The sequence below is a fragment of the Delphinapterus leucas genome, chromosome 8 (genome assembly GCF_059928025.1).
Source record: "Delphinapterus leucas isolate spDelLeu-1000000601 "Yukka" chromosome 8, BTC_Dleu_Yukka2, whole genome shotgun sequence".
NCBI lineage: Eukaryota > Metazoa > Chordata > Mammalia > Artiodactyla > Monodontidae > Delphinapterus > Delphinapterus leucas.
Window position 1 is genome coordinate 43,774,177 of NC_143136.1, and position 26,010 is coordinate 43,800,186.

Consider the following 26,010-nt stretch of genomic DNA (forward strand, 5'->3'; position numbering starts at 1 on the left):
GAGGCTTTTCCTCACTGTTTTCCAAACAGTGCAGCCAGTGACAGAGACCTCAGGAGAAACCAAACCTGCCAACTCCTTGATCTTGGACTTCCAGCCTCCAGAACTGTGAGGAAATAAATTTTTGTTGTTTAAGCCAGCAGTCCCCAAACTTTTGGCACCAGGGACCAGTTTCGTGGGAGAAAATTTTTCCACGGACCTGGGGGTGGTGGGGGGCGGTTCAGGCGATAATGGGAGCGATAGGGAGCAGCAGATGAAACTTTGCTCACTCTCCCGCCCGGCGCTGACCTCCTGCTGGTTCCTAACTGGTAGTGGTCCTCGGCCCGGGGGTTGGGGACCCCTGGTTTAAGCCATCCAGTTGTTGGATTTCTATATGGCAGCTCCAGATGACTTAAACTGGATGACTGACTTCTCAGAGGATATGGTCCTTGTCCTACTGCTCTACTGCTCCTCTCATCTGTGCTCTTCTTTCTCTGCCCATGTATTCTCACGTTCCTATGCCATTGCTTATGCTATTCTTTCTATGTAGAAGGTTCTTTCCTCTGTGTCTGGGCCTATTAACTCATCTCTCAAGGCTCAACTCAGATGTCATCTTTTCTGTGTTTTACTTAACCATGATCACTACATCTCTGTGCACATACCTTGATTTCATCATTTTTTGATATTGAATGATAATTAGCCATCTCTGAGCCCCTCCCCCTTGCTATAGAATAAGGTGTTTGAGGGGAGGGACTGCATTCTGGTTCCTCCAGTTTCTGATACAGAGCCTGACATTAGTAGGTGCTCAATACGTTTGTTGATTTAATACATTATACTAGAAACCTATAAAATTTAAGACCTGGACGACACCTTGCTGATGATCTAATCCAGACTCTCATTTTACAAGTGAAGAAAATGCAGTCTGAAAAGGTTATTTCAGACAGATATTCTAAAGGAAATTACCATCATGCTTCTAGTTAGTACCAAAAGCATCCTGAAAGGTAATAATTTGGGGGGATGATTGAACAATTGAAAAGGCACGAGCTCATATAGCTGAGAATGGGAATGTTTTCCAGACACTGGGTAGGGCATCCAGGAAGGTTTGGAGACAGAGATGGATGACTGAGCCAATGTGTGCACATTAAAAATATGTTACTGTGATTTGGAAGGTCTGTTCACAAATCTTCAAAAAAACCTACACATTAAATTTTATTATTATTATTATCTATATCCCCCAATTTTTCCTGCCTAGTTTTTGATGAATAGGTTGTTAGAGACACAAGCTATAGCTTTATTTAACCATAAATTCCTTTATTTTCTGAAAAAACCATTGAGAATTGTGCTGCATGTATATGCTGGTAAGTGCAGATAAGTTAAAATAATAAAAGCACATTTTCTCTCTTATCTCAGTATCCCCACCCAATTAAACCTTGAGTAAGAGCAAAGATATCAAGCATCACCTTATAGTTTATTTTTCCTGACAAAATTCCAAGGATAGGTGGGGCTATCATCTTTGGTCCCTCATCCATCCTCCCTCAGAAATACTTTACATTCAATCCATAGGGGAAAAATGCTAAGAGTTGTGAGAGTATGATTAGTCTTTTGTCTCCGAAAATCTATTGACAATTTGGACTGCAAAAAATAATATGTGAGAAAAACCCATTTGTCTTCTGTTTTTTGAATGGTCTTTATGTCTAAAGAGATAAACAAAACAAAAAAATAAACGTAACAAACAGCAGAAAAGGCACAAAAGAAGTCTAAAATTCCATTATGGAGATGATGATATTATCAATACATAAACATCACAAGGGACTGTTGTGAGACTTTAGTCAGATGACATAGTAAAGAGCTTATTTCAATGCCTGGCACTTCCTGTGTGAGTGCTCACAAAGCTGTAAAATGCTTGCTGCAAACATTGGCTAGTAATTGCATGTGGCAGTATCACTTTCCAAGTGGGTGAACTTGTGATAATTACTTAGGTTTATGACCCTCAGTTTTCTTACCTGTTAAGTGGGGAAACTGATGCCTTTCTATGGGGTGGTTGTGAAGATTTGGTGAAATGATAAAAGAGAAGGGCACACTGCCAGGCACTTCACAAAGGTAGACTTCCTTTTTTTTTTTGAATTTTATTTTATTTTTTTATACAGCAGTTTCTTATTAGTTATTCATTTTATACATATTAGTGTATACATGTCAATCCCAATCTCCCAATTTATCACACCACCACCACCACCCCGCCGCCACTTTCCCCACTTGGTGTCCATACGTTTGTTCTCTAAATCTGTGTCTCAATTTCTGCCCAGCAAACCAGTTCATCTGTACCATTTTTCTAGGTTCCACATATATGTGTTAATATACAATATTTGTTTTTCTCTTTCTGACTTACTTCACTCTGTATGACAGTCTCTAGATCCATCCATGTCTCTACAAATGACCCAATTTCGTTCCTTTTTAGGGCTGAGTAATGTTCCATTATATATATGTACCACATCTTCTTTATCCATTCATCTGTTGATGGGCATTTAGGTTGCTTCCATGACCTGGCTATTGTAAATAGTGCTGCAATGAACATTGGGGTGCATGTGTCTTTTTGAATTATGGTTTTCTCTGGGTATATACCCAGTGGTGGGATGGCTGGGTCTTATGGTAATTCTATTCTTGGTTTTTTAAGGAACCTCCATACTGTTCTCCATAGTGGCTGTATCAATTTACATTCCCACCAACAGTACAAGAGGGTTCCCTTTTCTCCACACCCTCTCCAGCATTTGTTGTTTGTAGATTTTCTGTTGATGTCCATTTTAGCTGGTGTGAGATGATACATCATTGTAGTTTTGATTTGCATTTCTCTAATAATTAGTAATGTTGACCAGCTTTTCATGTGCTTCTTGGCCATCTGTATGTCTTATTTGGAGAAATGTCTATTTAGGTCTTCTGCCCATTTTTGGATTGGGTTGTTTGTTTTTTTAATTTTGAGCTGCATGAGCTGTTTATATATTTTGGAAGTTATCCTTTGTCTGTTGATTCGTTTGCAAATATTTTCGCCCATTCCGAGGGTTGCCTTTTCGTCTTGCTTGTAGTTTCCTTTGCTGTGCAAAAGCTTTGAAGTTTCATTAGGTCCCATTTGTTTATTTTTGTTTTTATTTCCATTACTCTAGGAGGTGGATCAAAAAAGATCTTGCTGTGATTTATGTCAAAGAGTGTTCTTCCTGTTTTCCTCTAAGAGTTTTATAGTGTCCGGTCTTACATTTAGGTCTCTAATCCATTTGAGTTTATTTTTGTGTATGGTGTTAGGGAGTGTTCTAATTTCATTCTTTCACATGTAGCTGTCCAGTTGTCCTAGCACCACTTATTGAAGATACTGTCTTTTCTCCATTGTATATCCTTGCCTCTTTTGTCATAGATTAGTTGACCTTAGGTGTGTGGGCTTATCTCTGGGTTTTCTATCCTGTTCTGTTGGTCTATATTTCTGTTTTTGTGCCAGTACCATATTGTCTTAATTACTGTAGCTTTGTAGTATAGTCTGAAGTCAGGGAATCTGATTCCTCCAGCTTCATTCTTTTTCCCTCAAGACCACTTTGGCTATTCAGAGTCTTTGGTGTCTCCATACAAATTTTAAGATTTTTTTGTTCTAGTTCTGTGAAAACTGCCATTGGTAATTTGATAGGTATTGCATTGTATCTGTAGATTGCTTTGGGTAGTATAGTCATTTTCATAAAATTGATTCTTCCAATCCAAGAACATGGTATATCTCTCCATCTGTTTGTATCACCTTTAATTTCTTTCATCAGTGTCTTATAGTTTTCTGCATACAGTTCTTTTGTCTCCCTAGGTAGGTTTATTTCTAGGTATTTTATTCTTTTTGCTGCAGTGGTAAATGGGAGTGTTTCCTTAATTTCTCTTTCAGATTTTTCATCATTAGTGTATAAGAATGCAAGAGATTTCTGTGCATTAATTTTGTATCCTGAAACTTTACCAAATTCATTGATTAGCTCTAGTAGTTTTCTGGTAGCATTTTTAGGATTCTCTATGTATAGTATAATGTCATCTGCAAACAGTGACAGTTTTACTTCTTCTTTTCCAATTTGTATTCCTTTCATTTCTTTTTCTTCTCTGATTGCCGTGGCTAGAACTCCCAAAACTATGTCAGATAATAGTGGCGAGAGTGGACATCCTTGTCTTGTTCCTGATCTGAGAGGAAATGCTTTCAGTTTTTCACCATTGAGAATGATGTTTGCTGTGGGTTTATCATATATGGCCTTTATTATGTTGAGGCAGGTTCCCTCTATGCCCACTTTCTGGAGAGTTTTTATCATAAATGGGTGTTGAATTTTGTCAAAAGCTTTTTCTGCATCTATTGAGATGATCATATGGTTTTTATTCTTCAGTTTGTTAACATGGTGTATCACATTGATTGATTTGCATGTACTGAAGAATCCTTGCATCCCTGGTATAAATCCCACTTGATCATGGTGTATGATCCTTTTAATGTGTTTGCTAGTGTTTTGTTGAGATATTTTGTATCTATATTCATGGGTGCAATTGGTCTGTAATTTTCTTTTTTTTGTAGTCTCTTTGTCTGGTTGTGGTATCAGGGTGATGGTGGCCTCACAGAATGAGTTTGGGAGTGTTCCTTCCTCTGCAACTTTTTGGAGGAGTTTGAGAAGGATGGGTATTAGCTCTTTTCTAAATGTTTGATAGAATACATCTGTGAAACCATCTGGTCCTGGGCTTTTGTTTGTTGGAAGATTTTTCATCACAGTTTCAATTTCATTACTTGTGATTGGTCTGTTCATATTTTCTATTTCTTCCTGGTTCAGTCTTGGAAAGTTATACCTTTCTAAGTATTTGTCTGTTTCTTCCAGGTTTTCCATTTTATTGGCATAGGGTTGCTTGTAGTAGTCACTTAGCATGCTTTGTATTTCTGTGGTGTCTGTTGTAACTTCTCTTTTATCATTTCTAATTTTATTGATTTGAGTCCTCTCCCTCTTTTTCTTGATGAGTCTCGCTAATGGTTTATCAGTTTTCTTTATCTTCTCAAAGAACCAGCTTTTAGTTTTATTGATCTTTGCTATTGTTTTCTTTGTTTCTATTTCATTTATTTCTGCTCTGATCTTTATGATTTCTTTCCCTCTACTAACTTTGGGGTTTGTTTGTTCTTCTTTCTCTAGTTCCTTTAGGTGTAAGGTTAGATTGTTTATTTGAGATATTTGTTATTTCTTGAGGTAGGATGGTATTGCTATAATCTTCCTTCTTAGAACTCTTTTTGCTGCATTCCGTAGGTTTTGGATCGTTGTGTGTTCATTGTCATTTGTCTCTAGGTATTTTTTGATTTCCTCTTTGATTTCTTCAGTGATCTCTTGGTTATTTAGTAACGTATTGCTTAGCCTCCATGTGTTTGTGTTTTTTACGTTTTTTTCCCCTGTAATTGATTTCTAATCTCATAGCATTGTGGTCAGAAAAGATGCTTGATATGATTTCAGTTTTCTTAAATTTAACAAGGCTTGATTTGTGACCTAAGCTGTGATCTATCCTGGAGAATGTTCCATGCACACTTGAGAAGAAAGTGTAATTTGCTGTTTTTGGATGTAATGTCCTATAAATATCAATTAAATCTATCTGGTCTATTGCGTCATTTAAAGCTTGTGTTTCCTTATTAATTTTCTGTTTGGATGATATGTCCATTGGTGTAAGTGAGGTGTTAAAGTCCCCCACTATTTCTGTGTTACTGTCGATTTCCTCTTTTATAGCTGTTAGCAGTTGCCTTATGTATTGAGGTGCTCCTGTGTTGGGTGCATATCTATTTATAATTGTTATATCTTCTTCATGGGTTGATCTCTTGATCATTATGTAGTGTCCTTCCTTGTCTCTTATAACATTCTTTATTTTAAAGTCTATTTTATCTGATATGAGTATTGCTACTCCAGCTTTCTTTTGATTTCCATTTGCATGGAATATCTTTTTCCATCCCCTCACTTTTAGTCTGTATGTGTCCCTAGGTCTGAAGTGGTTGTCTTGTAGACAGCATATATATGGGTCTTGTTTTTGTATCCATTCAGCAAGCCTGTGTCTTTTGGTTGGAGCGTTTAATCCATTTACGTTTAAGGTAATTATCGATATGTATGTTCCTGTGACCATTTTCTTAATTGTTTTGGGGCTGTTTTTGTAGGTCCTTTTCTTCTCTGTGTTTCCCACTTAGAGAAGTTCCTTTAGCATTTATTGTAGGGCTGTTTTGGTGGTGGTGAATTCTCTTAGCTTTGCTTGTCTGTTAAGCTTTTGATTTCTCCATTGAATCTGAATGAGATCCTTGCTGGGTAGAGTAATCTTGGTTGTAGGTTCTTCCCTTTCATCACTTTAAATATGGCATGCCACTCCCTTCTGGCTTGTTGAGTTTCTGCTGAGAAATCAGCTGTTAACCTTACGGGAGTTCCCTTGTATGTTATTTGTCTTTTTTCCCTTGCTGCTTTCAATAATTTTTCTTTGTCTTTAGTTTTTGCCAGTTTGATTACTATGTGTCTCGGTGTATTTCTCCTTGGGTTTATCCTGTATGGGACTCTGCGCTTCCTGGACTTGGGTGGCTATTTCCTTTCCCATGTTAGGGAAGTTTTTGGCTATAATCTCTTCAAATGTTTTCTCTGGTCCTTTCTCTCTCTCTTCTCCTTCTGGGACCCCTATAATGCAAATGTTGTTGCGTTTAATATTGTCCCAGAGGTCTCTTAGGCTGCCTTCATTTTTTTTCTTTATTCTGTTCCACAGCAGTGAATTCCACCATTGTGTCTTCCAGGTCACGTATCTGTTCTTCTGCCTCAGTTATTCTGCTATTGATTCCTTCTAGTGTAGTTTTCATTTCAGTTATTGTATTGTTCATCTCTGTTTGTTTGTTCTTTAGTTCTTCTCGCTCTTTGTTAAACATTTCTTTCATCTTCTCGATCTTTGCCTCCATTCTTTTTCTGAGGTCCTGGATCATCTTCACTATCATTATTTTGAATTCTTTTTCTGGAAGGTTGCCTATCTCCACTTCATTTAGTTGTTTTTCTGGGGTTTTATCTTGTTCCTTCATCTGGTACATAGCCCTCTGCCTTTTCTATTGTCTATCTTTCTGTGAATGTGGTTTTCATTCCACAGGCTGCAGAATTGTAGTTCTTCTTGCTTCTGCTGTCTGTCCTCTGGTGGATGAGGCTATCTAAGAGGCTTGTGCAAGTTTCCTGATGGGAAGGACTGATGGTGTGTAGAGCTGGCTGTTGCTCTGGTGGGCAGAGCTCAGTAAAACTTTAACCCGCCTGTGTTCTGGTGGGTGGGGCTGGGTTCCCTCCCTGTTGGTTGTTTGGCCTGAGGCAACCCAGCACTGGAGCCTACCCAGGCTCTTTGGTGGGGCTAATGGCAGACTCTGGGAGGGCTGATGCCAAGGAGTACTTCCAAGATCTTCTGCTGCCAGTGTGCTTGCCCTCATGGTGAGACACAGCCACCCCCCGCCTCTGCAGGAGACCCTCCAACACTAGCAGGTAGGTCTGGTTCAGTCTCCTATTGGGTCACTGCTTCTTCCCCTGGGTCCCGATGCGCACACTACTTTGTGTGTGCCCTCCAAGAGTGGAGTCTCTGTTTCCCCCAGTCCTGTTGAAGTCCTGTAGTCAAATCCTGCTAGCCTTCAAAGACTGATTCTCTAGGAATTCCTCCTCCCATTGCTGGACCCCCAGGTTGGGAAGCCTGACGTGGGGCTCAGAACCTTCACTCCAGTGGGTGGACTTCTGTGGTATAAGTGTTCTCCAGTTTATGAGTCATCCACCCAGCATTTATTGCATTTTATTTTGTTGTGATTGTGCCCCTCCTACCACCTCACTGTGGCTTCTCCTTTGTCTTTGGATGTGGGGTATCTTTTTTGGTGAGTTCCAGTGTCTTCCTGTTGATGATTGTTCAGCAGTTAGTTTTGATTCCGGTGCTCTCACAAGAGGGAGTGAGAGCACGTCCTTCTACTCTGCCATCTTGAACCTGGTATCTAGGCTTCCTTTTGTCTAGTGGACAAACTTGGGTTCTACTCTTAGCTTTTTTTTTTTTTGTCAATTAATTCCCTAATGACTTTTGGGCAAGTCATATCAGGCCTTTGGAGCTCATTTTTCTCACACAAAGTGAAGAGTTGGACCAAGTGTATGTCTTTTAATTGTAAACTTCTTAGCAAAAGGTGACCCCCTCAATGGGGCCATTGGTGATCATTTGAACTTGCCTTCCGCTTTTCTCCCATTGCTTGTTGGGGTCGCTGTGAGACCTGTGTTAGGAATCTTTGTGAGATGATGATGAGTGACTTGTCTACAGATAGGGAGAAATTTATCTACATGCATGGATACCTCCAGAAAATGTTGAGATCATTTTAAGTCAGTAACACATAAAGATAAAATGTTCAGTTGTGTCTTCATGGCCTAGCCTGGTAGCAGCACAACATTTCTCTTGGTTGGTCAGAGCTCGGATACCTTCAAGTACCCAATCCTAAAACCCCCAACTTCCCACACTTTGTAGGAGCCTTTGGGTCAGCATTTATGCGTAAGAAAAATGGAGATTTGAGAGTTAATTTGAAAGGACTTAACTGTAACATTAAAAAAAAAAAAATCAATGAGAACAGAATGTTGAAAGCAGGAATGTCAAGCTCTAGGTTGACTGTTTAAATTGCCCAGGCTTGGGATTTCCTGCGTCTCTGCCAAGGCGGAAACTTACGAAAATGACTCCATTTTCTCCTTTGTATTTTGAAGGGAAGGTGATAAATGTCCAGGGTCTCAAATCCTACTTTTCCCTAAAGTATGCAAGAATTGATGGATAGCTAATGAACATGGATTCTATGATATATTGAACACGAGTTGTCTTCAGTGATGGGAAGAAAATTCCTTAAGAGTTTTGGTTTTCTAGAATATAAAGGGGACATAATACAGAATGAAGAAAAAAGCTTCCGAAAAGTAAGAATGTCCCTCTACAAAGAGCACTGAAGTGAAAAGGAAACGGCAGTGAGAAAGGATGGGGGTGGAAGATGATTCAGCCAGAGGGGGCTGGGTGAGTACTGTGGGCTGGCCTGCCGAGGTGTGAAGTAGGCGGGCAGCTATGACTAGCATTGAATGGAAGATAATTAAGAACAAGTTGGTACCAGTAACTGCCAGGGAAGGGAAGAGAATATGTCTAGAAAAAGCAGCTTTTTATTTCAATGCTGAATTAAAACACCTACCCATTAGAGGCTTGAGAATTTCATTTTGAAATGAAAAAATATTTGCTGTAAACAGAATGCAGGTGATTGTGAAATTGTACATGCTTGCTTCTAATGTTGTGATGGAAAAGTTTTAAAACGGCGTAAGTGTGCCGTATACTTTCTTAGAAAGAAACATATATGTTAAAATATCAGTCATTTTTTCAAAGGAAAAGCATTGCTGTTCATTCATCACACAAGTTATCAAGTTTCAGTTTGGGATCAGCTACACATATATATTTCTGCATCTTTTTCCAGAGAAAGGACTGCAAATTTAGCTTCCATTGTCCTTTAAATAGATTTCTGGATCGAAGAGCATTATAATTAAACTGCACCAAGTGTCACTGCAGAGAAGCTTCTAAATTATGGGTCTGAGGGGGGTAAGAAATGCTATTTGATTGCTTGACAATCAAAATCAGAAGATGTTCAGATATGCACAACCCAGACTTACTGTAATTATATCAGATGGAGAAGTGGGAGGAATAGGTGTAACCTTGAATTCAATAATCACTTGTTTATCTCTCTTTTGAAAAGAATTTTATAGAAAAACTATTCATAAATACCCAAAATGCGTATTCACGAATAGTTGTTTTTTTTGTTTTTTTTTTTTTGCGGTACGCGGGCCTCTCACTGTTGTGGCCTCTCCCGTTGCGGAGCACAGACTCCGGACACACACGCTCAGCGGCCATGGCTCACAGGCCCAGCCGCTCCGCGGCATGTGGGATCTTCCCCGACTGGGGCACAAACCCACATCCCCTGCATCGGCAGGTGGACTCTCAACCACTGCGCCACCAGGGAAGGCCACGAATAGTTTTGTAAAAGAAAAGACATATTAGTGAGTAATCAGTCCTTTCAGTGTGTCCCAGAAATAGGTTGTGAAAAAAATGGACATGGATATCCTCAAAGTACTCTCAAAGTTTTAAATCTAGTACATTTAACTCTGCAACAATTACTTTATTTCAAATATAATGTCAGAAAGGATATTCGTAAGAGCTCTGAAATCTACTTGTCACAGTATTTTGCACTGTATTTCACCCAGCTCTTGGTTCTCCTGAAACTGTCCTTTCTCTTAAAATGCGAAGGAATGTGTAGGAGATGCTCTCAGGACACTGCTCAGACATTTCAGAACCATTTTTGCCTCTTAAAGAAGCCCAAAAGTTGCCTCTTAGAAAGAAGCTGAGAATTTAATACTACACCAGCACCCTTACACAGTGTGTGACACCCTATTAGGTAGTACATACGAGAACAAACGTTAAACACTCGACTGGGAAATGTAGAAGCCTGAAAACTGTCAGGCTGAAAATGAAGACATAGTACATTTTTCATGATCCTTTCCCAAGTGAAAAACTAAAACCATAAATTTTCCATATAATACATATATGTGTAAACAAAATGATCCCATGTCCTTTGGATTGATCCTTTTTTTAACCTTTAACTAAAAATGGCTCTAGTTTCCATCTCACATAAAAGGGAAAGTCCAGTATCCTCCTACACCCCCGAGATTTCTGGGGGTTTTCCTTCTCCTGGGCATTTTTCATTCCAGATTCTCATTACTGGCTTTGTGTACCAGTTGACAATTGTTTTCCTAGATAAGGTAAGTGAAATGTTGGATTTATTCAAAGACTATTAAGTAGCTTAAGAATTGGGTTGAATGATTCTTTCTAAAAAGGGAGATTTCTAGACAGGTTTACACAACAGTATATGGTCCCATAGAGTGAAGCTTTAGATGACATAGAAAGACACTTTCATCTCAGTAAGGGGAAGATATTTCTGTGGGTCAGAGATTTCTCAAGATATTCTCTAGGGTTTAGGAATGCAGTAAGTCCCTCATCTCTGGCATTATTCAAGTATTCACTGGCTTCATTAACTTGAAATCAACTCTCAGAAGCAGACCCTGAGATGAAGATTCACATATAAGTAGCTTATCTGGCAGGTGATCTCAGGAAAGACTGGTAGGAAATGAGGAAGTAAAACAAAAAAGGATGTTGGAAATAAAGGATATACTGTCACACAAGAGTCCACTGTGATAAAAGGAACTCTAATTTCACTTGGGAATTCTGGTGGCCAGTGTAAAATACTCACCTTAGTTAATCCCCCAACGAGCTGAGAGAGCTGGGATATTTATACACGAATTTCCATCAGTGGTCGTTGAAAGCTACTTCAGGAGGGTATCATTCTCCTGCCACTTCCGGCCTGCCTGGCGGGAGGGGGGCAAAGCCGGCACTGGGGTTTCAAGAAATCCTACAGCAATTAAATGCTATGCTGGCAATCGAAAGCCAGACTGGCACATACTGAACTGGTAAGAGTGAAAGGATGTGGGTCAGGGTCTCAGGAGTATCTATTATACTAGCTAAAAACTTGGGAAGGCTATTATAGAAGAGACTGCAATGTGACCACCCAAGGACTAAAGCAAGCCCAGATATATGTACTTACTGTTTTTTCAGTGTTTGTTTTTAAATTGAATTTGAGTGACTGTGGGTACTACCATGCTCTCTCCAATTTGCCTCAGGCCCCATCAGTCTCTCCTGGCTAGTTTCATACATTTACATTACTCGTCTGCTCTTGGAGTTTGCCACCCCTGGAGGAAATTCAAATCTAAGATGATAGGCGGGTGTGAAGGTCACTGCCAACTGTGAAAATCTGTGATGCTATGACTAGGTGATCCCTTAAACTCTTTGTAGCAATGAAAGTCTATAATTTAAGTATATGCTATCTTTTAAATTATCTCTGCAAGGCCCTTGAGGGCAGTAGCATAGGCCTGTAAATGCTCTTGAGTGATTAAAATGCAATTATGCATTTCTAAATGCTAATAAACAGAGATATTCATGTATAAATTCACTGTACCGCTATTACTGTTTGCACCATAAAAGTGTAGCTTGAACAAGCACATCAGAATAGATTACAAAGAGAAAATGCTTGGTATTCAGCAGGTTTGATATAGGTTCTACAGTCATACTCCAGTGAATCTGTTAAGATGAGCATGAACATTGATGCTCACCCACTTAGCCTTGGCTCACAAGGAAAGATGACCTTGGCAGACAACATTAAAGCTTTTAAAAACTGGCTTTGCATTATGTTAATTGCAAGAAGCCTGACACACAAGACTATATACTGTATGATTCCATTTATATGACATTCTGGAAAAGGCAAAACTATAAGGATAGAAATTGTCAGTAGTTTCCTAGAGGTGGAGGTGTTGACTACAGAGGGGCAGGAGGGGACTTTGTGGGGTGACGGAAGGGTCCTACGTCTTCCTTGTGGTGTAGTTATACTACTATACACATTTGCCAAACCTCATCAAACTGTACACCAAAAAAGGGTAAATTTTACTGTATTATATATTAAAACTCAATAAATCTGACATTTTAAAAGACTGGAAAAAAACCCTCCTAGGCCTCAGGCGAGCTCCTTACCTGCTGCTACAAGGGAAGGTTCCCAGCATCCTGGAAAAACAAGGGGAGGCTGGGTAGGACGTCTTCTGAAATGAGAAGAACATGTAGTTCCTGCTCCTAAGTTACCTCTTGTTTTTTAGCATTCAAAACGCTCTTTGCTTCTCAAATATGATAAAATAGGTCAGTGAATGAAATAAGACTCGTTCTGTTGTTGCTCTTGACTTCCTGCAACAGTCTCTGCCTTAGTCCTTTTACCTCCAGTGTTTTTCTCTAGGTCCTATTTCAGAATTCACATTTTATTATTTCGACATATTTGTTCTTTTACTTGTTTAAAGGAGATTTACAGAAGCTTTCTAATTTCCAAGTGAAATCCTAGGCTATAAGAACCGTAAGTCAGGAGGAGAGTTAACATGGTTTGACAGAGCCTGTAGGCCCCAAGATTCTACTTCAAAAACTGAAGGGCTTATCTTCTCTGTCAAATCCACTTCTCTTTTCTTGAATTCCCTATGCACAGCACATTCTTAAAGGACCTTGACCTAGATTCTCCCTTGGGTAAGCCTCTCTCTGGATGTGCTTACATCTGGGGCAGCTTCCAAAGGCACTAATCCGGGGAGCAGGCCTCAGGACAGAGTGGCAGGTGCCGTTTGCATTTCCCTTCGTGACAAGGGAGAGCACTCATTCTGCTCTATTGAAGGGGGTGGGGGTGATGCAGGATGATTATAAGAACCTGGGGCGGGTACCAAGTGCTCTAGGTCTCTGTTTCCCTGTAGCATCTGGCACATTCCTCAGCCTCACGTTAGCTATTTTGGTGATTGTCAATTATTTGACTGATTGACCTCCACTCTCTGTGCCAGAACTTCCCTCCTCTACTGCTCTTGAGTGAGACTCATACTCATCCCTCATAATTCTGCTCCTCATCTTAAACCTCCGGAACCAGCCCTCCCCTCCTGGACAGCCCTAAAGTCTACACTAGGCGTCCCTTCTTTGAGCTTCCCTAAGACCTTCTGCTTCTACTTATCATAGCCTAACCATTCTGTATTTTAATTGTATCCTGACTTCCCCACCTTGTTCCCCACCACCTCTCCCCCTACACTAGGCTATGAGCCTATAGAAGGCAAAGATTTTTTTATTTCTGGTGTTTCTTTTTTTCCTATCTGGAACATTATAGATTCCTTATAAGTGTTTGCCAGTGAATAAATAAGAATATACTCATGCTGGTTTTGGAAGTCTGCTTTATCAGGTGGAAATATCAACTACAAGTAAAAGAAAAGCTAGCTAACTTGTATTGGCTTGTATAAATAGACGTTTCTTTTTCTGGTGTAAAAAAATTTTTGGAGAAAAGCAGCTGCTGACTGTGGTTTAGAGGTGCAAGTGGTCAGGGTCAGGGGCTCTGTGATTCACTTGGTCTTTCCTTTATGATCACAAGATAGTTTTTTTTTTTTTTTGCAGTACGCAGGCCTCTCACTGTTGTGGCTTCTCCTGTTGCGGAGCACAGGCTCCGGACGCACAGGCTCAGCGGCCATGGCTCATGGGCCCAGCCGCTCCGTGGCATGTGGGATCTTCCCGGACCGGGACACGAACCCGTGTCCCCTGCATCGGCAGGCGGACTCTCAACCACTGCACCACCTGGGAAGCCCTAAGTGCCCAACCTTTGAGATTAAGTGGAAAGAGGTTGCTTTCGTTTTCTATTGCTGTGTAACAAATTACCACAAACATAGCAACTTAACACCAATTTATCTTGCAACTTCTATATGTCAGGAGTCTGGTCACTGGTTAACTGAGTTTTCTGCTCGAGAAATCACCAGGCTGCAATCAAGGTATCAACTGGGACTGCATGTCATCTGAGGCTTAGGGTCCTCTTTCAAGCTCACTGGTTGTTGGTAGAATGCATTTCCTAGGGCTGAGGTCTTCAGCTTCTGGAGGCTGCTCCAAGGCAGTTCACAACATGGCTGTTTGCTTTCCTCTAAGAGGCCAACAGGAAATTGTCTCTCTTTTGAAAGATTCATCTGATTATGTCAGGCCCACACAGGATAATCTCCCTTTGATTGACTCAAAGCCAACTTATTAGTAACCTAATCATGGGGGCAATATCTCTTGATTCTGCCCATACTCCAAGGGAAGGGATTATACAGGGCATGTATATCAGGAGGCCATCTGAGAAGTCTGCCTTCCACAGGAGTGATGTCAACTGTGCCTTTCTCTTTCATCTGGAAAGCAATGGCTTCCCAGAATTACCTTTAATAGAGTTCTGCTTACATCTCATTGGTTAGAGCTATATCACATGGCCACTTCTAGCTGTAAGAAAGGCTGGCAAAGAGGATATCTGGCTCTTCCAACTTCTATAGAGAAGGCAAGGAAAGGAGAGGGGATGGAAATGGGTATTGGATTAGTCTATTAATAGACAAAATCACCCTGTCAGATCTCCTAGAGACCTTAATTATACAATGTTAGATCTAGAAAACTAGAATCTTCAGAAACTAAAGGTCATTCAGTACAACTTTCTATTGATATTTTCTAGGTAATGAAGCCAAGGTCCCAAGAACTCATGCGACTTCCTTGAAGTCATGTATTATTTCCTTTGAAGCACCAACCAAAATTAAGTAACCCTAGCATATTCAGCTTCTTCAGGAGTTTAGTTTATCAAATCTCCAGGAAAAAAGTTATACAAATTAACTGATGATGGAATAATCTCTCTTGAAGTCAATCACTGAGCCACTTTCCTGTCACATAAAACTGGTTTCTATATTCTAATCATGATTTGTGGAGCAACCAGCTTGGACAGGAGGGATGGCTGGTAAAGCATAGGCATAGAGGATAAGTCTGCATGAATTCAGAGAAAGAAGACATATTCCTGGCCTGGGAAGTCAGGGAAAACATCAAAGAAGACTGGCATTTGAGATGGGCCTTAAAGGACAGGTAAAGTATAGCATGGGGAGATCAGAGGAGGGTATTCCAGGTAGAGAGAAACATAGAAACAGGGACATATGTGTTAAACTACAAAATGTGCAAGGAGAAAAGAGATCAACTTCATTTGACCAGGCTAGCTTCAGACAAATCTATAAAAGGCTGATTTATTAGTCTAGGAAAGAGGTAATGCTGACTTGAACTTGGAGGGTGACAGTGGGAATGAAAAGGATTGACAGTGGAATGGAAGGAGAGTTGTATGCAGTGATTGGACAGGACTTTTCATTGAGTCTGTAAGTAGAGTGTAGAAAGTGAGTCTTGTTGATCTCCCAGTCCCATGGCCAGTGCCTGCATATACTAAGTACTCAATAAATGCTTTGAGTTGAATTTATGAATGATTTGGGACAGAAGATAAAGGAAAGGATGGTATCAAGGACCATTTGAAGCTGGGTTGGAGGTTGGGAGGAGGTACAGAATTGAAAAGAGGGTGTGGAATTCAGTTTTAGACATGTTGAGCTCCAGGTGCCTCCTGAAACCCAGGGGTGGCACCCAGGGGTGCCTCTCTGATGTCTAGAGAGACACCCAAGAAGCAGATGTGTCTGGTTGTGTATATTGCAGTTTGCAGCTATGAGCGCAGAAAAAGAAAGTAGTGGAAAACTTTGGTGGAATACCTACATTGAAGAGGGAAGAAGATAAGCCAGAACACGAGAATAAGGAGCTGCGGAACTGACTGGAGGAAAAAGATTGTGGCTCCAAGAAGACAAGGGGTAAAGGTATTTAAAGATGGTAGCCAACAGTTTCTGAACAAGGAGTTTTCAGAGAGAATGGAGAGAGAAACAGCAAGAGTTTTAGGAATGAGCAGGGAGGAAAAGAGGACAGCTAGTACAACGCACTTTCGGAAGTTTAATGATAAGAGGAAAATCAGAGATGACAGAGTCAGGGGAAGGTGGTTTGGTTTATTTGCATTTTAGAATGAGAGTGACTTAGACAGAGCTTCTGTCTGGGGGAATGTATTAGAGGAAAAGGGGAGGGTGAGTATAAAGGAGATCATGCTAAGAGGGGAGTCATAGCATCTGGAGGGTGCTGAAGGCTGGATTGAGAAAGGAATTGTCTTTTGAAGCATGAGGAAGAAAAGAGGTGAGAAAAGGAAAGGAAGGCTTTCTCCATTGACCACCATGTTACCTCCCTGAATCTCAGTCTCCTCATCCATAAAGTCAAGTCATTGGCCTAGGTGGACACAGAGTATGACAAACTATAATTTTTTGCTCTACACATTTTATTTGGGATTCTCTCCCCTCCCGTGCTGTCTTCAACCAGTCATTGCCAATAATGGTGATAATAGCAATAATTGCAGACACTATTTATTGCATGCCTCAAAGATCAGATCCAGTTAGGATAAATTCTGAAAAGCTACATGGTGAAGAAATCATTTGACTGTAACTTGAAGGATGGCATGGATATGTATGTATGTATTTTAAATGTCTTAGTACATATTATCTAAAATCTTACAGGTAATGCAGTATAATGTTTATTTTATTGTTTCTTCTATTTCTTTCCTGAGTTTAATCAACTCTCATTTCTTCCTAGTTTTTTTTTTGTGTGTGACCATTTCTGTACTTAGCTTTTGAATTTGTCATTCAAAGTGTGTTTTTCATTATTCTCAAAAGCTTGTTTGAGGATATATAATTCAGTTTAGAGAGTTGTGTTACAGTTAGGGAGTTTTCTTCTATTGTACTCTGCCATTATTGGGGGCAGAAATTTGCATCAGTTGAACTGGATCTTTCCTATTTCAGTAATTAAATGGAGACTAATCTGCATTTCTATGGACAGAGCTGGAGGTTTGGGGTTGTAAGATTCCTAGATCAAGAGTGCCCTCTTCTGTCAGTGTAGCAAAGTATGATTTCTTTTTTCTTTTTAAAATTTTATTTGTTTGTTTGTATGGTTTTTTCTTGTGGAAAAGAAATAATAGGGGTAGGGATTGGGTTTACCTCCATTTTGGAGGGAGAGAGGGTCTGACAGGTTCCTTAGTTCCCCCCTCAATTTTTCCCCCCTACCCTTCATGATTTCCAGAGGAACCCTCTAGACCCTTTTCCTTTGGACCCTTTTCACTTGGAAGCTTTATTTTTCCAAGACTGTCTCCTTGCACCCTGCACACACAGTTAAGTGCCTTCCATGTAGTAAGTGCTCTACTTAGATGCAGACTTTCTCTTTCTGGTAGTTTTAAATCAATCCTAAGTCCACCACCATGGTTTTTCCCAAACTGACTTCATTTACCTGAGAGGATTCATCAGCAGTATGGAAGGCAGCTTTCTGGGATTTAATGTTTGTTTTTCTATTTACAGTTAATTTGAAATTTGGACATTCTCTGTTTTCTAGTTATGCTGAAGACATGGGTTTTATGTCATTTTATTTGATCTCTTGTTCTCTGTGTGTGTGTGTGATTGTGTGTTTTTACAGGGGAGGGCAGTATGTTGGGAGATTTAGATTTACGCCACCACCATTATCTTGGCTACCTAGAATTCCTCCACAATGTTCACTGTAAGTCTCTCCAATTTGCCAACAAAATACATAGGAGTCCACTGACTCAGGTTATCTCATTGAGCTTTTTAAGCTTTTATCAATTAAGAATTAAATTGGGCTGCTGGTTAAGAGACCCAGAAAACAGTGGTTTAAACTAAATAGGGTTTTTTTGTGTGTGAAACAAGAGGTAGGTGGTAGTGGGCCTTGGTTGAGCAGCACAGTGATGTCAGTGTTGATATCTCTGTGACATCTTAACCTTTCCCTCATGGTTGCCATAGTTATGAGGGCTACTACACCTTCATCATACATCTAGAAACCAGCTGGGAAGAGGCAGAGTGCAAAGGGCAAAAGGCATTTGTCAACTATCAACTCCATTTTAAAGATCTTTCCTGAAAGCCCCATGCAAAAATTTTTCCTTATGCCTGATTGTCCAGAGCTGGGCTAATGACAATCTCTAGCTGAAAGGAGAATGGGAAATGTAGGGTGCTGTATTTTTTTGGTTTTTGTTTTGTTTTGTTTTTCCTAAGCACGTTATTGCCCACAACAAAATTGCGGAAGTAAGGGACGTGAGGGGGATATTGGGTAGGCAATTAGGAATTCTCCTATACAGCTCCCAAATTCCAGAGTCAGAGAGTTGCTGATCTCCCACCATTGACTCAGAGACAATTACTAGACTGATGATTACTGACCATCTTTGAGAGGTCCTGGGAGACGCCTATGTCAGGAAAAGGAAGAGAACGACAGAGGGACTAACCAGCTATGAAAAAGGGCCAAAATAAAGCAACACTAAACCTCTGTCCCAGGCTGATTGACCCTTACCTTGGGAGGGAGCAAAAAAGAACCCAATAAGCAATTATTTTTTTAAAAAAGCACATTAAGGAATGTCCCAGTTTGTAAACAAGGACACAGTTCTTTTCTCTTTTCTCCAGTCTTTCTCTTAATGGAAGTAATTCTATAATGAAATTAGTTCTTTAGGAGGTAAAGCCTAGTGGAGGGTCATCTGCTGCCAGTGAGGAAAGATCTAATGGGCTAAATTTATTTCCAAAATGACACTCCTGGAAACTCCCATATATGATGCCCTCATAGATACATATCTCCAGATAATCCATTTAAATTATCCATTTGAATTTGCTGAAATATGTACACCTTTGTGTACATATTGCCTACTTTTGTAAGTATACCAATCCTCTTGTGTATCCCAAGATTCGTTTGAATCCTAAATGAGACTTAAGGTTCATTTAAATGTATACAAAACCAGATACTGGGGCTTCCCTGGTGGCGCAGTGGTTGAGAGTCCGCCTGCCGATGCAGGGGACATGGGTTCGTGCCCCGGTCCGGGAAGATCCCACATGCCGCGGAGCGGCTAGGCCTGTGAGCCATGGCCAATGAGCCTGCGCGTCCGGAGCCTGTGGTCCGCGATGGGAGAAGCCACAACAGTGAGAGGCCCGCGTACCGCAAAGAAAAAAAAAAAAAAAAAACCAGATACTGAAAAAATCTCCATACCCAAAGACAAACATCCAAGTTTATAAACACACTCATTTATTTACTCCAGCAGACAGAATCTTGGCTTATAATGACTACATTTTGATCCACAGGAAAATCTTAGGAGATGTGAACTTCTGGTTCTACCACTAGCTAACTGCTGTTTGGTGCAATCCAAACAGAATTGTTATCTTCTCTGAACATTGTTACCTCATCTTTAGAAGAATAGAATTGGTATGAGTGTTTCCTCAAAGTTCTAAGAGCCTATGATTTTAGAGATTCTTTTATTCAATTAGCATTTGCTCGATGTCTGCTATGTACTAGGCACTATTTTATGCACTATGGGCACATTATAGTCTAGTAATTGCGGTGGAGGATTTCAAGTCAATTAAAAGGAGAGGGTAAAAAAATACCTAGGAATATTAACCAAAAAGGTGAAAGACTTATACACTGAAAACTACAAAACATTGCTGAAAGAAATTAAAGACGTAAATAAATGAAAAGATATCCCATGTTCATGGGTGGCAAGACTTAACGTTGTGAGGATGGCAGTCATACTCAAAGCAATCTACAGATTCAACAAAATCTCTATCAAAACTCCAACGGCCCTTTTTGCAGAACTGGAAAAGCCAATCTTAAATTTCATATAGAATTGCAAGGGGCCCTGAAGAACCAAAACAATTTTAAAAAGAACAAAGTCAGAAGACCCACATCTTCTGATTTCAAAACTTACTACAAGCCCACAGTAATCAAAACAGTGTGATTCTGACATAAAGATAGACAAAAAAAATCAATAAATAGGATTGATAGTTCAGAAATAAACCCACACATCTACAGTCAGTATTTGACAAGGGTGCCAAGTCCATTTAATGGGAAAAGAGCAGTCTCTTCAGTAAATAGTTCTGGGATAGTTCCACATGCAAAATAATGAAGTTGGACCCCTACCTCACACAATATACAAAAATTAACTCAAAATGAATCAGTGACATAAATATAAGAGCTGAAAACATAAATATCTTGCGAGAAAACATAGTAGAATATCTTCGTGACCTTGGATTTGGCAATAGATTCTTAGATATGACACCAAAAGCATGAGCAACAAAAGAAAAAAATAGATAAATTGGATTTTATCAAAATTAAAAACTTTTGTGCCTCAAAGGAGATTATCAAGAAAGTGAGAAGTCAGCCTAAAGACTGGGAGAATATATTTGCAAATCATGTATATGATAAAGAATTAATATCCGGAATATATAAAGAATTCCTCTAACTCAAAAACAAACAGCCCAATTAAAAACTGGGCAAAGGACTTGAATAGACATTTCTCCAGAGATATACAGATGGCCAATAGGCACATGAAAAGATGCTCAACATCACTAATCATTAAAGAAATGCAAGTCTAAATCACAATGAGATACCACCTCAAGCCCATTAGCGTGGTTATTATCGAAGAAGAAGAAGAAGGAGGTGGGGGGAGGGGTGGGGAGTAAGGAGGAGGGGGAGGAGGAGGAGGAAAATAACAAATGTTGGCAAGGATGTAGAGAAATTGGATTCCTCATCCATTACTGATGGTAATGTAAAATGGTGCAGCCAACAAGGAAACAGTTTGGTGGTTCTTCAAAAAGCTAAACATAAAATTACTATATGACCTAGCAAATTCAACTCATAGTTATATACCCAAAAGAATTAAAAACAGAAACTTGAACAGATACTCGTATGCAAATGCTAATTTCAGAATTATTCACAGTAGCCAAAAGGTAGAAACAACCCAAGTGTCCATTACAGATAAACAGAAATAAAATGTGGTATATACATGTAATGGAATATTATTCAGCCACATAAAGGAATAAAGTTCTGATATATGCTCCAACAAGGATGAACCTTGAAAACCTTATGCTAAGTGAAATAAGCCAGACATAAGAAGGACAATTATTTTATGATTCCACTTATATGAAATATCTAGAATAGGCAAATTCATAGAGATAGAAAGTAGATTAGAGGGTACCAGGGGTTGAGAGAAGGGGAACAGGGAGTTAACTGCTTAATGAATACAGAGTTTCATTTTGGGTGATGAAAAATTTTGGAAACAGATAGTGGTGATTGTCCAACATTGTGAATGTAATTAATGCCTCCGAATTATACACTTAAAATTGGTTAAAATGATAAATTTTATGTTGCATGTATTTTACCACAATAAAAATAAAAATTTAAAAAACCCAGGAGGATAGCACTGCTAGATAGGGAAATTTGGAGGCAGATGGTCATACTTTATAGGAAGCTATTGGCTGTGCCTTAAGACACACATACAGATGAATACAGATGTGAACTTAAACATACATAAACACAACCCAGGTACCTAAACACAGATACCCAGATAAACACAAGAGTTTATACCTCTTGGTATGCACATACCTACAAACATACAGTTTGCACTTATATATATAGACGGTTGATTTAAACCATCATCAGGATTTAACCTTCTGCTCAGTAGAGGTGCACACACCTACACATTATGTCATGAAACAATATAGCCACACAGGTTAACCAAAGAACCTGTTCAACTAAAGAAAATCATGTTCTAGAGGTGAAAGGAAACAAATGCCTACACATACAGAAAGATATTCCACAGAATACCCTGATGCATGATGTAACAGTAAAAGGGTTCAAGGGCATGTAAATGGGTTCACTGATTGGTAGGTGGGAGAAACAGGGTAGTAAGCAAAAAGCTAAGTGTTGTATGGAAGGGAGGATGACTGATATGAGTGAGTAGGAAAATGAGTGGGGATCGTAAGAAAGCATTATGCAGCTTCTTTGTCAAAGAGATTCAAGGCAATAAGCTTGAGTTGCCACATTTTACTCTTTTATTTCTTACTATCCGATCTCTGGTTATCAGAGAACAAGCTGTACACTTACTTACCTTTATAATTGCACTAGTCCCTTCAGCTGGTCCCAACAGCATCGCAGGATAGCTCTCAGGTGAAATCAGTGAGCTGTTTAGTATTCTTTCTGCCCAGTACAGTGGACCCTCCTCACACATTGTCTGAGCTCGGCAGTGGAAAATCGCCATGCCCATTGGCAGCCAGTCAGGGACCCAGAGTGAGGAGGGACTATCCAGACTGACCAAGGTCTTTTAATGATGGTCCAGCTGAGGAAGTGAGATGCTGGGAATGGTGAGTCAGGAGCGAATGATCAGCATTTACAGCTGGTGCTCAAAGGGAGTAGCCAATAAGGGGAGACAGACAAGATCCTCCAGAGGAGCAGTAACATTGAGGTATAAGCGCAAGGCCTCCCCCAGAACACAACCTTTTATGTTGATCCTGTTGTCCTTTGTGGTAGCAAAAGCTGTACCTTAGAAAGGGAGTTACTTATGGCAATACTAGCTAGAGTCTTGCAGAAAATCATGAAGGAGGCAAAGGGTCCTGCCACTAGTCTGTTTCCCGGCCTTTTCACCTCAGCACTGACACTTTATTTCCTTACCCCTCAGGGAATAATTCCCTTCTACCTCCTATTAAAATCCTGAGTGATTATGATAATTAACATCTTATCCTTCTCTGTTAGGAAAGAGATTTCTTAACTTACTGCTAAGCAGTAAAATCAGAATGAGTTACATACAATTATCAGTATTTCCTCTTTTTCAACCTGCTTCCGAAAACCAAAAAACAGCCTAGGCTAGTATAGGCTAATTGTAATTATAATTCAGCAAACAAAGTGACATCTTGGTGTGTTCTGCTTTTTTTTGTGAGTTTCATAATTTTTGGAAGAGAGTATACTTATTGAATAAAAGTTGGTCTTTAATAGAAAAGCAAGACTGGCTTTGATTTTTGAGTGTAGGTGTTATCTTTTTTAAAAGTATACTACTTTGAATTAATTTTTAAATGAATATAGCTGCTATAATTTTAACAGATATTAATAAAATTTGGGATGTGTGTTTGTATGTGTAAGTGACAGAGATATATGATTTTGCTGAGTGAAGTCTACAGGTCATAAAATCACTATTCTTAATACTGAAAGCAATTAAAAATGTTTTCATCATTGGGCTGCTATAAATCCATATTACATTATTTGAACTGTAAACGATGTTGATTCTTGGATAAAATTATCATGTTCTGGCTCTTCACTTACTTTGAATTCAATTGTGGTGGAATTTCTTTGAAAATAATTTAACTTTTGTAAGCATGCATGCATGGATAACTCCAAAAATGAATATGAACTTGAAAAGCTGAACCTCTTCTGACAGCAGCTTGACTTATTCTGAAATGAATTAAGTAAGAGAAATATCAGAAGCATGTGCTCTCTTTTAGGTGTAACAAACTGGAGACAAATATTCTTGACTTGTGCCATTTGAGAAACGATTCTTCGTATCTTTGCATATAACTCACATGCCTACACAAAATATCACAAGCCAGCTGCCTCTGCAGGTTTCCTACTCAGAGGAAAGAAAGCAGACCATTGTCAGGGTGAGGGAGGTGAGGAATGAAGAGCAGCAGCTATGTATGGACTCCACAGTTAGCTTAAGCCAGGCGCTGAGACGAGGGCCTACCGGGAACTTGGCTCCCCCCACCTCCCCACCACCCCCACCATGATGTCTGGAGCTCCTTCAGGTGCTCAGGCAAGGGGGCTGCCTGGAAGACAGAGCCAGTGTGGGTAGCCAGGTGGTATTTTGTTTTGTTTTTTCTTTGAGATGCCTATGGATTAAAACTCTGTGTTTTTGCTTTAAACATTAGGGGTTTACGTTTTTTGCTTTAAAATAAAAAAATACATTTCTTTTTTTAGAAAAATATCACTTGTTTACATAGAAAAAATTTTAAAAACAGGTAAATAAAAAATAGTATATGTAGGGCTTCCCAGGTGGCACAGTGGTTGAGAGTCCGCCTGCCGGTGCAGGGGACACGGGTTCGTGCCCCGGTCCGGGAAGATCCCACATGCTGCGGAGTGGCTGGGCCCGTGAGCCATGGCCACTGTGCCTGCGCGTCCAGAGCCTGTGCTCCGCAACAGGAGAGGCCAAAACAGTAAGAGGCCCGCGTACCGCAAAAAAAAAAAAAAAAAAAAGTATATGTGAAATATCAGTTTACAAACCTTCCATGTCTAGAATATTCCCATTTTGATTTTGATTTGATATATATTATGTATATAATCTTTCTTAAAATAAAAATGGGAATGTTCTAGACATAGAGATTTGTAAACTGATGTTTTTACTTAATGTATAAGGAACGTTGTTCAGCATTACTGAATAGACATCCATGGCATTGTTCACGACCATATGATATTTTATTAGAAGTAACATTATTATTATTATTATTTATTTATTTATTTTTTGGCTGCGTTGGGTCTTCGTTGCGGCGCACGTGCTTTCTCTAGTTGTGGGGGGCTACTCTTCGCCACGTTGCGCAGGCTTCTCATTGCCGTGGCTTCTCTTGTTGCAGAGCACGGGCTCTAGGCACACAGGCTCAGTGGTTGTGGCTCAGTAGTTGTGGCGCACGGGCTTAGTTGCTCCACGGCATGTGGGATCTTCCCGGACCAGGGATCGAGCTCGTGTCCCCTGCACTGGTAGGCGGATTCTTAACCACTGTGTCACCAGGGAAGCCCTAGAAGTAACATTATTAATTTACCTTCAGTTGCTGGACGTGTATCTCACGAAAGTGTTTCCTCATTATTAGCAATACAATGATAAATATACTTGTACATGCATCTGTTTGTATTACCTGTTTATTTCCTTAGGATAAAATTCTAGAAGTAGAATTGTTGGCTATACTCTTAAGATTTTTGATTCATATAGACAAATTTCCCTTAAGTAAAGTTCTTTCAATTTACATTCCAACCAGATGAGTGGCATCATGTTCATTTCTGTATACTCTCAAGAAAGTGGGGTATTCTTTTTTTTTTTTTTTTTTGCAGTACGCGGGCCTCTCACCATTGTGGCCTCTCCCGTTGCGGAGCACAGGCTCCGGATGTGCAGGCTCAGCGGCCATGGCTCACGGGCCCAGCCGCTCCGCGGCATGTGGGATCTTCCCGGACCGGGGCACAAACCCGTGTCCCCTGCATCGGCAGGCGGACTCTCAACCACTGCGCCACCAGGGAAGCCCAAAGTGGGGTATTCTTAAAATCTCATTTTAAAAGAAAATAAAAGGAAGAACTTGCACAGAAGCAATATATAAGTATAAATGAAGGAAATAAGAACAAGGCAATAGAAATAATGCTCTTTTCCTCAGACATACCCAACTCTGTTCAGATTCCTCTTTTATTTACTTAGGTCATGTTAGGGACATTGTGGTAGAGACAGTCACCAAACCTGTTTTCTTTTCCTCCTGTGCACACAGCTGGACTACATTTCCCAGGAACCCTTTGGGGGAAGTGTGATCATGAGTTCCAGCCAACAGAATGTGGGTGGAAATGATATATGCTGTTTCCAAGCCTGGCCCCTGATCCTCCCAGCTGTTCTCTTCCTTTGTCTGTCTGAGGCAGGGGAACCTGCAGAAGACTCTAAAACCCTGGAAGACGTCAGTCTCAGGAAGGAGGAGCCCA

General features: G+C 40.0%; 1 long non-coding RNA gene across 2 annotated transcripts in view; it reads left to right on the forward strand.

Annotated features, from left to right (window-relative positions):
* The window catches only part of LOC149748546 (uncharacterized), a 302,762-nt gene that overhangs the window by 111,480 nt on the left and 165,272 nt on the right, over positions 1–26,010 (forward strand). The window lies entirely within an intron of this gene.